Source organism: Mobula birostris, chromosome 3, assembly GCF_030028105.1.
Source record: "Mobula birostris isolate sMobBir1 chromosome 3, sMobBir1.hap1, whole genome shotgun sequence".
NCBI lineage: Eukaryota > Metazoa > Chordata > Chondrichthyes > Myliobatiformes > Myliobatidae > Mobula > Mobula birostris.
Window position 1 is genome coordinate 97,143,466 of NC_092372.1, and position 13,260 is coordinate 97,156,725.

The following is a 13,260-nucleotide window of genomic DNA, read 5'->3' on the forward strand; positions in this document are numbered from 1 at the left end:
CAAACTTGAAAATTCATCAAGAAATCTCCTTCTTTGGCAAAACACAGTGATCTCCATTTCAGCCTTTCTGAAATCCTCCACCAAGAGCCAACCTTAGCCATCTGATCGTTGGCCTTCTCAATCTCTTTCTCCACAGAATACCCGTGTTGTTCTTCATCCAAGTTAGACTGAGCAACAGTGGTGCTCAATTGCTTCCTCTTCTGATTAAGAAACAGAGCTGGTTCTTAAGTCTATGAATCCAGGCCGCAATCTTCCTTAAATAGGTCCAACATGAGAAGTGATGGATTATATGTGTTACCACATTCGCTTCATTTTCAATCTTCATAGTATTCATTCTAACACTCCCCTTGACTTCCGGATCATCTAACCTAAGTCCTCCAGAACAATTGGGATTCACAGGCCATTCACTTTTAGGCTGAAGAAGATAAAAGCACTGTGCACCTGAGAGCATGTGTTGTACAACAATAGGTAGGTCATTGGTCCATAGTCATCTTCACTTGCATCTGTAAAATGGTGTAACCATGGGGTTTCCAAACGTCTGACAACCATGCAGTCTTCCAACTGGCAGAATTCTTCCAGCCAGCATGAAGAAATTATGTCGGTATGGTGTCATCCGAGCTAAGCCGTTTCTTCCATAGATATTGCAGGTTCTTAGCAGATAGCACCATTGGACTCAACATTCCTAAAGGATCATAGCTGGAACTAACTATGGAGAAGATCTCCCTTCCGGTGAATACCCTATCTTGGATCGTAACCATTGCGCATCCATTACTCTCTCCACTGAAGGAATATCTTGGTCCAAATCTAAATCCTTTGTGTCTTTCAGTCGTTTGCCCTTCTGGTATCACAGGTATCACATTATGTCTTTTGTTTATCCACTATGAGTCAAAAGCCACCTTTAGCACAAATGGATATTAGGTCATGATAGAGAGGTACTGCGTCTTCCTCCAAGGACATTGACACAAGGCAGTCATCAGCATAGAAGCAATGCAAAACCTTTTCCACTGTCACGCAACCTAACTGCTCTTCATCATCTTCTGTGCATTTCCTAAGAGCTCCATTTCCATTGACACAGCTGGGTGATAAAATTGCTCCAAAGAGATGAACCACCATTCTAAAGTGCACCATATCTTGGCTGCAGTCGCTATCAAGCCACCAGATCTGCATCTTCTGCTGGTACTTTAACCAGGTGAGACATTGATTCAATATCTACCATGCTCACCACTGGTTCTTTTCTGAATCTGGTTATAACTCCAGTCAGTAAGCTAGTAAGATCTGCTCCCTGTAAAAGCTGATCATTAAGTGATATTCCCTGAAAAGTCACTCCACAATCAAAAAATAACACAGTTTCCCTTTTCAAGGGTGATAAATACTGTGATGTGGAATATACCATACTTGGCCATCACTGCATTCCAGATCCTCTGCTGGCACTTTTACGGCACAACCTTTAAAGATGACATCCTTATTAACTGTCTGCTCAGGCCAAGTACAACCTCTTCCATCATCATGATCTCCTTTCAGTGGTTCATTCACAGTCCAACCCAATAATCCAATAATGTTCTAATTGCATAGGGTCCACCATTAACACTGTGATTCAATTGCAAGGGTTCCAATACTTAGGCTAGGGATCCCCAACCTTTTTCGCACTGCGGACCGGTTTCATATTAACAATATTCTTACGGACTGGTGGGGGGGGGGGGTGGTAGGGTTGCCAACGAACAAGAGTAGCAGTCAAATACGTTGAGTTTACCCGGAGAAAGACTACAATGGCCATGAAGCCTTGCGTGGGCACGAGTGCGCATGTGTGTATGTGCCAATTTTTTTCCTATAATTCGTTTTTGGCGATTCTGTGCGGGGAGGGGTAATCATGAACGCAATATAGGTGATAAGTGGCTAATACACTCGATTTCGTTTCTAAAAAGGTTTATCTAACGAATTTAATATTAAACACACAGCACATATTTTCCTCGCATGAATATAGTGATAAGTCAATTATCAGGGGAGCTTGAAGTAAGTGTTGAACGAACTTCCAGTAGAAGTAGTAGAGGCAGGTTGGATATTATCATTTAAAGAAAAATTGGATAGGTATATGGACGGGAAAGGAGTGGAGGGTTATGGACTGAGTGCAGGTCGGTGGGACTAGGTGAGAGTAGCGTTGGGCACGGACTAGAAGGGCAAAGATTGCCTGTTTCCGTGCTGTAATTGTTATATGGTTATATAAGTCAAAAGCATCATAACATTTTAAGTAATGTTTGGATATTAAACACACAGCACATATTTTCCCCGTATGAACATATAAAATCATTGCAACACATCAATATCGCTGAATCAGTGGGAGCCCTGGGCTTGTTTTCCTGCAACAAGACGGTCCTATCGAGGGGTGATGGGAGACAGCGATACTCGAAGGGGGTTCCTCATGTCCAGTCTATTCGCAATTTAGCTTTCGTTGCATTCATTGCAGAGATATGTTGGAAATGGAAGCAACGTTTTCAGTGCTTTCGTGGCTATCTCAGGATATTCAGCCTTGACTTTGATCCAGAATACCGGCACAGATGTTATGTCAAATATGCTTTTCAGCCGGCCATCATTTGCAAGCTCGAGGAGTTGATCTCCTTCCCGCGCTGACATGGGTGACGCGTGCGTAATAACCTCGCGTGCATTCAAGCTCAACAGTGCGTGACAGGGAATGAGGAAAGGTGCAGCTGACTCCTATCGCCAAATCATATCGTTTCCTCGCGGCCCGGTAGCAAATGCTTTGCGACCCGGTACCAGTCCGCGGCCGGGTGGTTGGGGACAGTTACGTTAGACCCATTTGTCCTTATCAGCAGCTCAATTTCTGAATTAATCTCTGGGAAATGGACATGTTTCAGGTGAGACCATCCCTGGAAAACCTTCTATTGTGGAATGTTCCCTTTGTGTACACATCCTGTGTATAGATGTTAGGTAGTTCACATTAGTTTTCACTATCTAAGCCAGACACTTCCAATCCTGAAACAGTGTAGCTACGCATGATCTTCTCTTGACCCATGCTGTGTAAGAGAATACTCGTCCTTTTTCCTATGAGGTTGAGCTTATTCATGAGGCTTAGACTTCTTAGACTTCATCTGTACTGGAATGATGGGAAGTTTACAATTGCGAGCACCAGCCCCTGTAAGACCATTGGACACCAGGCCACCATTCACAGCTGTCTGATTCCTTCATGGCTTGCTTCAGTTCTGCATCCTTTTCGTCAAAACGAATATGAAGTATGTTGGGGTGCTTGCCGCTGCTTACCTTCCATGAAAGATGCTTCCTGCAATCATTGCTGGTATGTCCTGTACACAAGCAACCAAAACAGATGTTATTTTCTTTTAGGAAGGCAACCTTCTCACGGTGAACCCTTTTCTCCAGCTGAGGGCATGAATGCAACGCGTGTTCATCCTTGCAGGACTAACAAACACTTTTGGCTGATGAGACCATTTCCCTTCCGTTAGTTCCAGGTTCAGTTTTAGCTTTACTTCTCATAGTGGCGGCAAAGCTGCTTCATTTAGCTAATGTAACATCCTGTATATTCCTGAATACTGGGTGTGTAGCAATGGTTACTTGCCTTTCAATAAAATGAACAATGTTTATGAAAGTAAACCTGAGGTTGTGGTGTTCTTGCAATTCACTGACTGCCGTTTGCTATTTATCTCTGAGCATATAGGGCAACTTTTTTATGACAATTGGCATATTAGCAGGAATGTCCAGCTCAGCATGTAATGCACTTCTTCCATGGCATTGCAACAGCCTCTAAGAAAAAGACCATACTTTTGACAACTGTTCATATCTTCAGATTTGATAGGTGCCTAAGAAAGAAACTTTTGCGTGTAGATGAATGCAATTCTCTGTTCAAATCCAAAATGTTCCTGTTGTAAAGCCTTAGCTTTTACATATCCTTTCTTAAGTGTCAGCATGCTGGCACCTTCTGACAAGTTCTCTTGGGCAACCTCTAATGTACAATTCAAGGAAATATAAGCAGTCACAATTAGCGTTAGCCTTGCCCTCAACACTGTTTTCAAAAGCCCTCATGAGTGCATGATTCTGCAATGGATTACCATCAAAGATCTGAATCTTCTTTTAGGCAAAGGTGAAATGCGTTGTTGTACCAATAAGGTTATGTTGCATTTTGCTTCCTCATCTTATCAATAATACTATTCTGACATCTATCATCTGAAATGAGTGTTCACATGCTGTAAGTGAATGTCCCCATGAGCACTTTGATATGTTGGATATGACAGAGGTTCAGAGTGCCTCATTAGTGGAGGCTGAGCGTAAACACTCTGAACTTTGGGAGTCTTGTTCATGTTTCACAGACACTTGAGGAACAAATGAATCAACATTGATATTGAATGTTTTTGTTTTCTTCTGTGCCCTATCATTATAGGAACTTACACCATAGGACTGTCTTGCTGGAGCACTTCAGCACTCACTACACTTTAAGCTCTTAGCACATTAATTGGCCACCTTTGCCGCAATTTTTTCCTCCAACTTAAGCTGTTCTTTTCTTCACCGAAGCTCCATAGCAAATAACATACATCTTACTCCTCCAGTACATCTTTGTCCCTCAATAATTTTTGATGTGCCCTTAGTGTAGCTAAATCAGCCTCTGTTTTGATGCGTGCAGAAGAGGTAGTTGGTACAGAAGATTTTCTTCCTGCAACAGAAGTTCGAGCACTGACATTTGACATGTTATTTTTTTGGTTTCACGTCATCCTGTGGGTCACTTGCTGTATTCGTAGTCAAAATATGCCTTGGAATTTGAGAAACGGTGTCTGATAGAAGATGAAACACATATTCACTTATTGCAGCAACATGGCCTTCAATGTAATAAGCATTGTTTCGCATCCCTTATGAATTCACTAAAAATGCTTGAAAAACATCCATTTTGTTTTTCTGTGTTCAAGCTTGGGAAGTAAATGTTTGAGATTGGGAAGCAATTAGCATGTGATGACTGCTTCACAGCATTTAGTCAAATCCACAAGATAAGTTTGCACTTGTAACACATTTTCTTTAATTTTCATAAGATAATTAATGATATTAAACCTTTAATTTTGTCCGCCTTTGCCTCATACTCCTTTCGAAGATTTTTGATTGGATTGGCCTTAGCTTTAGATTCTTGCAAATCCACCTTCAGGGTTGTTGGTACTAATTCCATGCTTCAATATACTCATGTTACTTTCTCTAGTTGCATTACTTAGAATTAACCCTTTGTTCACTTGCAACAAACGCGATATTCGATTCAATAAATGTAGGCAACAGGCTAACTCTGCACATCCACAGCGCTTAAGCGGACTGAACAAACAGTCTTCAATTCATATGTCAGCAACCAGGACAATATCTTAACACTTCAATAATATAAAGGGACGGACCCTCGGACAAACACCACATGATTGAGCAACAGTCCCCAATGGATGGGAAGCACTGCCCATTCAAAATTGTGTTCAAACCACAAACACATAGCATGATTTAACAAAAGGTCGCAGTTAGTCCTACTGCAAACTGCTTCTGTTGTTCTCAGTGTTGCGATTCCAATTTTGCCAACGGGTCCGAAGCAGTCCTTTGCCGTAGACTGGTATTCATTGGGTATAATTTTTGTTGTTGAAAAAATGTAGTGGTTACTTGAAAATAAACCAAAACCACTGAAAGGCTCGGCACTGTATGACACACTTCCAAGTAACGAATTTCCAAATTGAAAAAGGTACATTTGATCCTTTATTGCAAAACCAGGAAAGACGAATGGTCTTGTAATGATTTTAAAAACACTAGCGAAACTAGATTAGCGATATAATGGTCTAATAGCACTATATCTATGTAATACTAAGTGTAATTAGCATAACTAAGTATTCCAATTAGCAATTAAATGGTGAAATTAGTGATCTCGTTAGCATTCCAATTAGCGATCGAATAGCGAAGTTAGTGTTCTAGTTAATGTTCCAATTAGCAAAATAACAGAGATAGTGGTCAAACTAAATAAGCGATATAACAGTCTAACTTGTTATCTGACGGAGCATGGAGTTAAACGTGCAGAAAGAGTAAGTAAATTTAAGAAGGACAACAAAATTCAAGGGGCGTATAGCCCGGTGAGAGTTCGGGGAGCTGGGTTATGCACAATAGGCAGTGATTTAAACAGAGAGAGGAGAAATGGGTGAAAAATTCTATATCTGAATGCACGAAGTGTCAGAAATAAGGCAGATGAGCTTGAAGCTCAGGTGCGAATGGGGAACTATGATGTTGTTGGGATAACGGAGACGTGGCTGCAGGGGAATCAGACCTGGGAATTGAATGTACAAGGGTATACGTGCTGTCGAAGGGACAGAAAGGTGGGCAGAGGGGGTGGGGTGGCCCTGTTGGTGAGGAATGAGATCCAGTCCCTTTCAAGGGGGGACATAGAATCAGGAGAAGTAGAATCAGTGTGGATAGAACTGAGGAACAGTAAGGGCAAAAAGACCCTAATAGGTGTTATCTACAGGCCCCCAAACAGTAGCATGGATATTGGGTGCAAGTTAAATAGGGAGTTAACAATGGCATGTGGCAAAGGAAATGTCACAGTAGTTAGGGGGATTTCAACATGCAGGTGAACTGGGAATATCAGGTTGGTACTGGACCCCAGGATAGGGAGTTTGTAGAGTGCCTACGGGATGCATTTTTGGAGCAGCTTGTATGAGAACTGACCAGGGATAAGGCTATTCTGGATTTAGTGTTGTGCAATGAACAGGATTTGATAAGTGATTTTGAAATAAAGGAGCCATTAGGAGGTAGTGAGCATAATATGATGTTTTTATCTGCAAGTTGAGAGGGATAAGGGCAGATCAGAAGTGTCAGTATTGCAGTTGAACAAAGGAGACTATGGAGCCATGAGGGAGGAGCTGGCCAAAGTTGACTGGTGGGATATCCTAGCAGAAAAGACAGTGGAACAGCAATGGCAGGTATTCTTGGGAATAATGCACAAGGTGCAAAATCAGTTCATCCCCCGGAGAAGGAAGGATTCAAAGGGGGGAAAGTGGTCATAGTGGTTGACAAAGGAAGTCAGAGATAGCATAGCATTAAAAAAAGAAGTATAACAGAGCTAAGGCGAGTGGGAAGATGGATGATTGGGAAATTTTTAAGGAGCAACAGAACTTAACTGAAAAGGCAATATGGGGAGAAAAATGAGGTATGAACGCAAGCTAGCTAGGAATATAAAGGAGGATAGCAAAATTTTTTTAGGTATGTGAAGAGAAGGAAGATAGTTAAGAACAATATTGGGCCCTTGAAGAATGAATTGGGAGAAATTGTTATGGGAAACAGAAATGGCAGATGAATTTAATAAGTACTTTGGATCTGTCTTCACAAGGGAAGACACAAGCAATCTCCCAGATGTGTGGATGGGCCAAGGACATAGGGTAACAGAGGAACTGAAACAGATTGACATTAGGAAGGAAACGGTGATGAGTAGACTGATGGGACTGAAGGCTAACAAATCCCCAGGTCCAGATGGTCTGCATCCTAGGGTACTAAAGGAGGTGGCTCTGGAAATTGCGGATGCATTGGTGATCATTTTCCAATGTTCCTTAGATTCAGGATCAGTTCCTGAGGATTGGCGAATGGCTAATGTTATCCCACTTTTTAAGAAAGGAGGGAGGGAGAAAACAGAGAACTATCCCCCTGTTAGCCTAACATCAGTAGTGGGGAAGATGTTAGAGTCCATTATTAAAGATGAAATAGCGGCATATCTTGATAGCAGTGATAGGATTGGGCCGAACCAGCATGGATTTACCAAGGGCAAGTCATGCTTGACTAATCTATTGGAGTTTTTCGAGGATGTAACCAGGAAGATAGACGCGGGAGATCCAGTGGATGTGGTGTACCTTGATTTTCAGAAGGCATTGAATAAGGTACCGCATAGGAGATTGGTGGGTAGAATCAGAGCTCATGGCATTGGGGGGGAGGATATTGACATGGATAGAAAATTGGTTGGCAGATAGAAAGCAAAGGGTAGCAGTGAATGGGTGTTTCTCGGAATGGCAGGTGGTGACTAGTGGGGTGCCACAGGGCTCGGTATTGGGACCACAGCTGTTTACGATTTACGTCAATGATTTAGAGGAAGGCATTGTGAATAACATCAGCAAGTTTGCTGATGATACTAAGCTGGGTGGCAGTGTGACATGTGATGAGGATGTTAGGAGAATTCAAGGTGACTTGGATAGGCTGGGTGAGTGGGCAGAAACTTGGCAGATGGCGTTTAATGTGAATAAGTGTGAGGTTATTCACTTTGGGAGCAAGAACAGGAAGGCAGATTATTATCTGAATGGTGTGGAGTTAGGCAAGGGTGAAATACAAAGAGATCTAGGAGTACTTGTTCATCAGTCTCTGAAGGTGAATGAGCAAGTGTAGCAGGCAGTGAAGAAGGCTAATGGAATGTTGGCCTTTATTACAAAGGGAATTGAGTACAAGAGCAAGGAAATCCTTTTGCATTTGTACAGGGCCCTGGTGAGACCACACCTGGAGTATTGTGTGCAGTTTTGGTCTCCAGGGTTAAGGAAGGACATCCTGGCTGTGGAGGAGGTGTAGCGTAGGTTTACTAGGTTAATTCCTGGGATGTTTGGATTGTCTTACGCAGAGAGGTTAGAGAGACTGGGCTTGTACACGCTGGAATTAAAGAGATTGAGGGGGGATCTGATTGAAACATGTAAGATTATTAAGGGATTGGACAAGATAGAGGCAGGAAATATGTTCCAGATGCTGGGAGAGTCCAGTACCAGAGGGCGTGGTTTAAGAATAAGGGGTAGGTCATTTAGGACAGAGTTGAGGAGGAACTTCTTCTCCCAGAGAGTTGTGGAGGTGTGGAACGCACTGCCTCAGAAGGCAGTGGAGGCCAATTCTCTGGATGCTTTCAAGAAGGAGCTAGATAGGTATCTTATGGCTAGGGGAATCAAGGGTTATGGGGATAAGGCAGGAACCGGGTATTGATAGTAGATGATCAGCCATGATCTCAGAATGGTGGTGCAGGCTCGAAGGGCCGAATGGTCTACTTCTGCACCTTTTGTCTATTGTAGTAGCGATATTAGCAAGGCTAAGCGATATAATAGTATTAACTAGTGGTCCAGTGGTGTTCCAATTATCATAACTAAGCATTCCAATTAAACATAGTGCAATTAATTAGCAGTCAAAGTATCATTCCTGACTGCCTCTAAGTAACTAGACTAAACAATACAACTAAGATAAAGCGGAATACGTAGCTATACTCATTTGTTTCTACCACACCCCAACCCTTGTGACAGATTACCATAATAAATGCACTGTAAAATACAATAGTGGGCACGTGACCAAGTGGTTAAGGCATTGGACTAGCTACCTGAAGGTCATGAGTTTGAGCCCCAGCCGAGGGAACGTGTTGTGTCCTTGAGCAAGGCACTTAATCACACACTGGTGCCAAGCTGTATGGGTCCTAATGCCGTTCCCTTGGACTACATTGGTGTCTTGGAGAGGGGAGACTTGCAGCATGGGCAACTGCTGGTCTTCCATACAACCTCGCCCAGGCCTGCGCCCTGGAGAGTGAAGACTTTCCAGGCGCAGGTCCATGGTCTCGCAAGACTAACGGATGCCTCCAAAATGCAACACAGACAAAAAATAGATATGTGGCTCCTTACACTTTGATTCCACCTTCACCTTCTGCTCCTCCCACCTGGCTACGTCTATCTTTTTTTCTTTGTCTGTTTCCACCTGTTACCCACCAACCCCTGTCTATCCGCACGCTCCTCCTCTTTATTTCAGCTATCCTCCTGCTCCGTTCTCAGTCCTGATGCAGGTTTTCAACATTGACTATTCATTGTCCCCCACAGATGCCGCTGGGCCCTCAGAGTTCCTCCCCCAGTTTATTTGTTGCAGACATACTTCATATGATAGTTGTTATGCTGTTGGAATTAAACAATGGTACTGCCCACCTAGCTGCATTGAGGTGGCGATGGGTAGTGCATCATTAGCATTTACTTATAATTTCCTTATGCTACCATCTCTAACTGGTAACATGCCACAACCTAACAGCCAACTAGAAGTAGAAAGAGAACGGTGTCACAGTGAGATATTGTAAAGTAAAGAATATCTCAAACTCCTAACAGCAGTCATCTGCTCTGTGACCTCTGGACTTCGTGTTCCACAATGTGACTGAATATTTAGAAGTTAGAGAGGTAGCTGGGGGGTGAAATGAAAATAATTTCTCAATTGGAATTCCTCTCTATCTGTCTGCACTTTGAAGAGGATGATGATAGAAAAGGGAAGATGTTGGAATAGGGAAAATGAAGGCATCAGCAAAGTTTCTACAAGATAACCTGAATCACAGGTTTATTGCTCTCAACCATTTCCCACAGCCCATCTATCAGTCAGAAGGCTGTGCTTCCTCCTGCATGTTGTCAGGAATCAGATCAGATGTTGGCAGAGGAGTTGGAGCTTTTCCCATAAGTGAGAAAATGACCATGACACCCTTAGGCACTTGATGTCCTTTTGGTCAAGCAGTTCATGATCACAGGCATTTTAATTGGTTATTTCTCCATTGAGCTGGTATAATATAAAGAGAAAATAGCAACACAATGCTGAAAATTAACTTGATTTCCATGTATGGAGACTGCAGATGGTGCTCTGTAGAATAATGATAATACCATGGATGTTTCATTCCATGTAATTTGATGTAGCTTGTAATGCGTGTGCACAAATTAGCTGCCATGTTTCTTCCATGCCTCACATGCCAAATCTGATGATTTAGGTGTAACCTCTGATGATGAGGTAATTAGGAATTTCCTCTGCAGTCTGTACTCATCAGGTAAGGGAAAATCTTTCTTGAGTAACATTCATACAGGTGGAGGAGCGTTGTATAATGGTTGTTACTAGACTAGCATTCAAAATCTTGAACCATTGATTGAGACACATACATTTAGATTCAAATAATTAAGACATTTTTGAAAATGCCAGTAACATTAGTGATAACTATGAAAATGGTGAATTGTGTAATATTCTACCTGGTTTACTAGTGACAGGTAATATATGCTAGGCTGTACCTGGCTTTTACTTTTTAAGTCATTTTAATTATGTCTGAACAGACAGTATGTATCTGGACTTGTGATGCCACGTTGGATTTATGAGCCAGATGTGGAATGCTTCTGCAAATGTAAAATATGTTTGACATTAATTCAGCTTTTGTATGTGCATTACATAGGCAAGTTAGAGAAGATACTTGGACATGATTAATAAAAAAAAAAACAGGCAAGCAATGATAGAAGATTTAAAAAAAAAAGTAAAGTGAATGTCCGTAAGTGATTTATTCCATTAATTATCTGTTTTTCTGAGGTCAGCTCCAAGCGTCTTATTTCTCATCACCATATTGCTGAATCTGCTGAGGAAATAGGAGTATTTTTCCTTGTGGATACTAAATAGTCGGTGTATAGTTTTTCACTTTCCTTGTCTTGGCAATGGTTAATTGTAACTTCAGCTGTCTTGACCAACCTATTGAATCTATTAAACTATTTCTGACAGCGTGGGCGTACAAGGGATGTTGGAAGTGGTGCTGAATACTTCTGCCGCCTCCTTTCATGCTGCTTGCAGCACTCTGACTTCTGGGTTGCATCTGTCTCACAGCCTTGTATCTCTTTTTGCAAAACTTTACAGGAGCTTCTCAAGAACAACACCTTTCATCTCAGCTAATCTATTCTGCCATCTTAGATGTGTGATTCCTTGCCTTTTCTGTAGCCCTCAGTTCCAAAGAACTGCCCCTTTAAGTGCAACTATAAATCTTGATTTCCCTCTGTGTGGGTGACAGTAAGTCACATTGGCAAGAAAATCTCCTAAACCCCGTAAGATGTGTCAAATCAAATCTCTCCAGGAAAATCTTGTCTTCACCCAGTTGTATTGCACAATTGAGTGTATGCCCTGCTGTCCAGAAGGAATCCTAACTGATATTGGTTTTCTTTCTTAAATGTGTGACTTAATATTGCTAGTCTATATTCTAAATTAATATTTTAATGTACAAGTTTGTAGCTTTTAATGTGTAATCCCGTATTTGTTCAAGTATTTCAGTATTTTCTTTCTACAAAAAATACTAGAAACATAGCTAGTTAATCAATACTTGTGGGTAAAATAATTAAATCAGTATTTTAGTCAATTCTCTTCTCTACAATTGACAAGTAAAGAGCAGAGAAGCACATTATCATGATTTGTTGAAGGATAGAAGGATTTAAAAAAAATACAACTGAACTGATGAACAGTTGGCACTGCATGCTGCGACAGGTTACCTCAGTCAAGTAATAGATAAACATACTAGAAAAAAATTACTTTAAAGAAATAAATGATTTGTAGATAAATGTTGCATTTCACAGGTATATTGCTGATTTATTTGTGATCTAATGAATATTTCCCTGTATGCACTGAGCCAAGCAAAATGAATACTCGTATTTTATAGCATTTGCTTGTAGTCTTGGCAGCTTCAAATACATAATGTTTGTCTTTGGAATTCATAGCTTTTGACTCCATTTATGATCTTTACGCAAGTGAAGTCAAAATTTAGTTGCAGATTCTGTTATGATAGTTACTTTGATCCCAACAGTTTTCTTTGTATAAACTTCTAGGAAGTATTGTATATGTTAGGTCATTGTCAATTTCCACTACTTTTGTATTCCTATGGGATCTCATATGGGATTATCTTCTGATATCTTTGCACTTAATACTGGAAGACATACCTTATACATTTTTTCTTTGTTTATGTTAAGACCTCCTTTTTACCTATATTAGAGATTTCATGAAATTAGTTTTTAAGGTCTTGTTCAAAATGTTATTCTCATAAACAGTTAAATTGATTTACTCTTCACTTGTCTTTGGTTTGTGGTAAGCCACTAGGCATTAAAAAAATTTAGTGATACAGCCCTTAGAGCAACCCCCAACAAACCCAATTAACCCTCAGCTAATCACGGGACAATTTACAATGACGAATTAACCTACCTGGTATGCCTTGGGACTGTGGGAGGAAATGGGAGCCCTTGGGGAAAACCCACGCATTCCATGGTGAAGATGTACAGGGACGCCTTACAGAATGGCGCTGGGACTGAACTCCGAATTCCGGAATACCCTGAGCTTAGTAGCACTGTGCTAACCGTTATGCTACCGTGGCAATACTTTTAGTATCTGTAGATTTTGAGTACGACTCCACCCAACTTTCTCAAATAAAATATTTAGGTTCTTTCCTTATTTACTTGAAGTTGCCACTTCTGAAGTTTT

At 41.2% G+C, this 13,260-nt stretch overlaps 1 protein-coding gene across 12 annotated transcripts in view; it reads left to right on the forward strand.

Moving 5' to 3' along the window:
- The window catches only part of mapk10 (mitogen-activated protein kinase 10), a 353,081-nt gene that overhangs the window by 208,609 nt on the left and 131,212 nt on the right, over positions 1 to 13,260 (forward strand). The gene's annotated exons all lie outside the window — the stretch shown is intronic.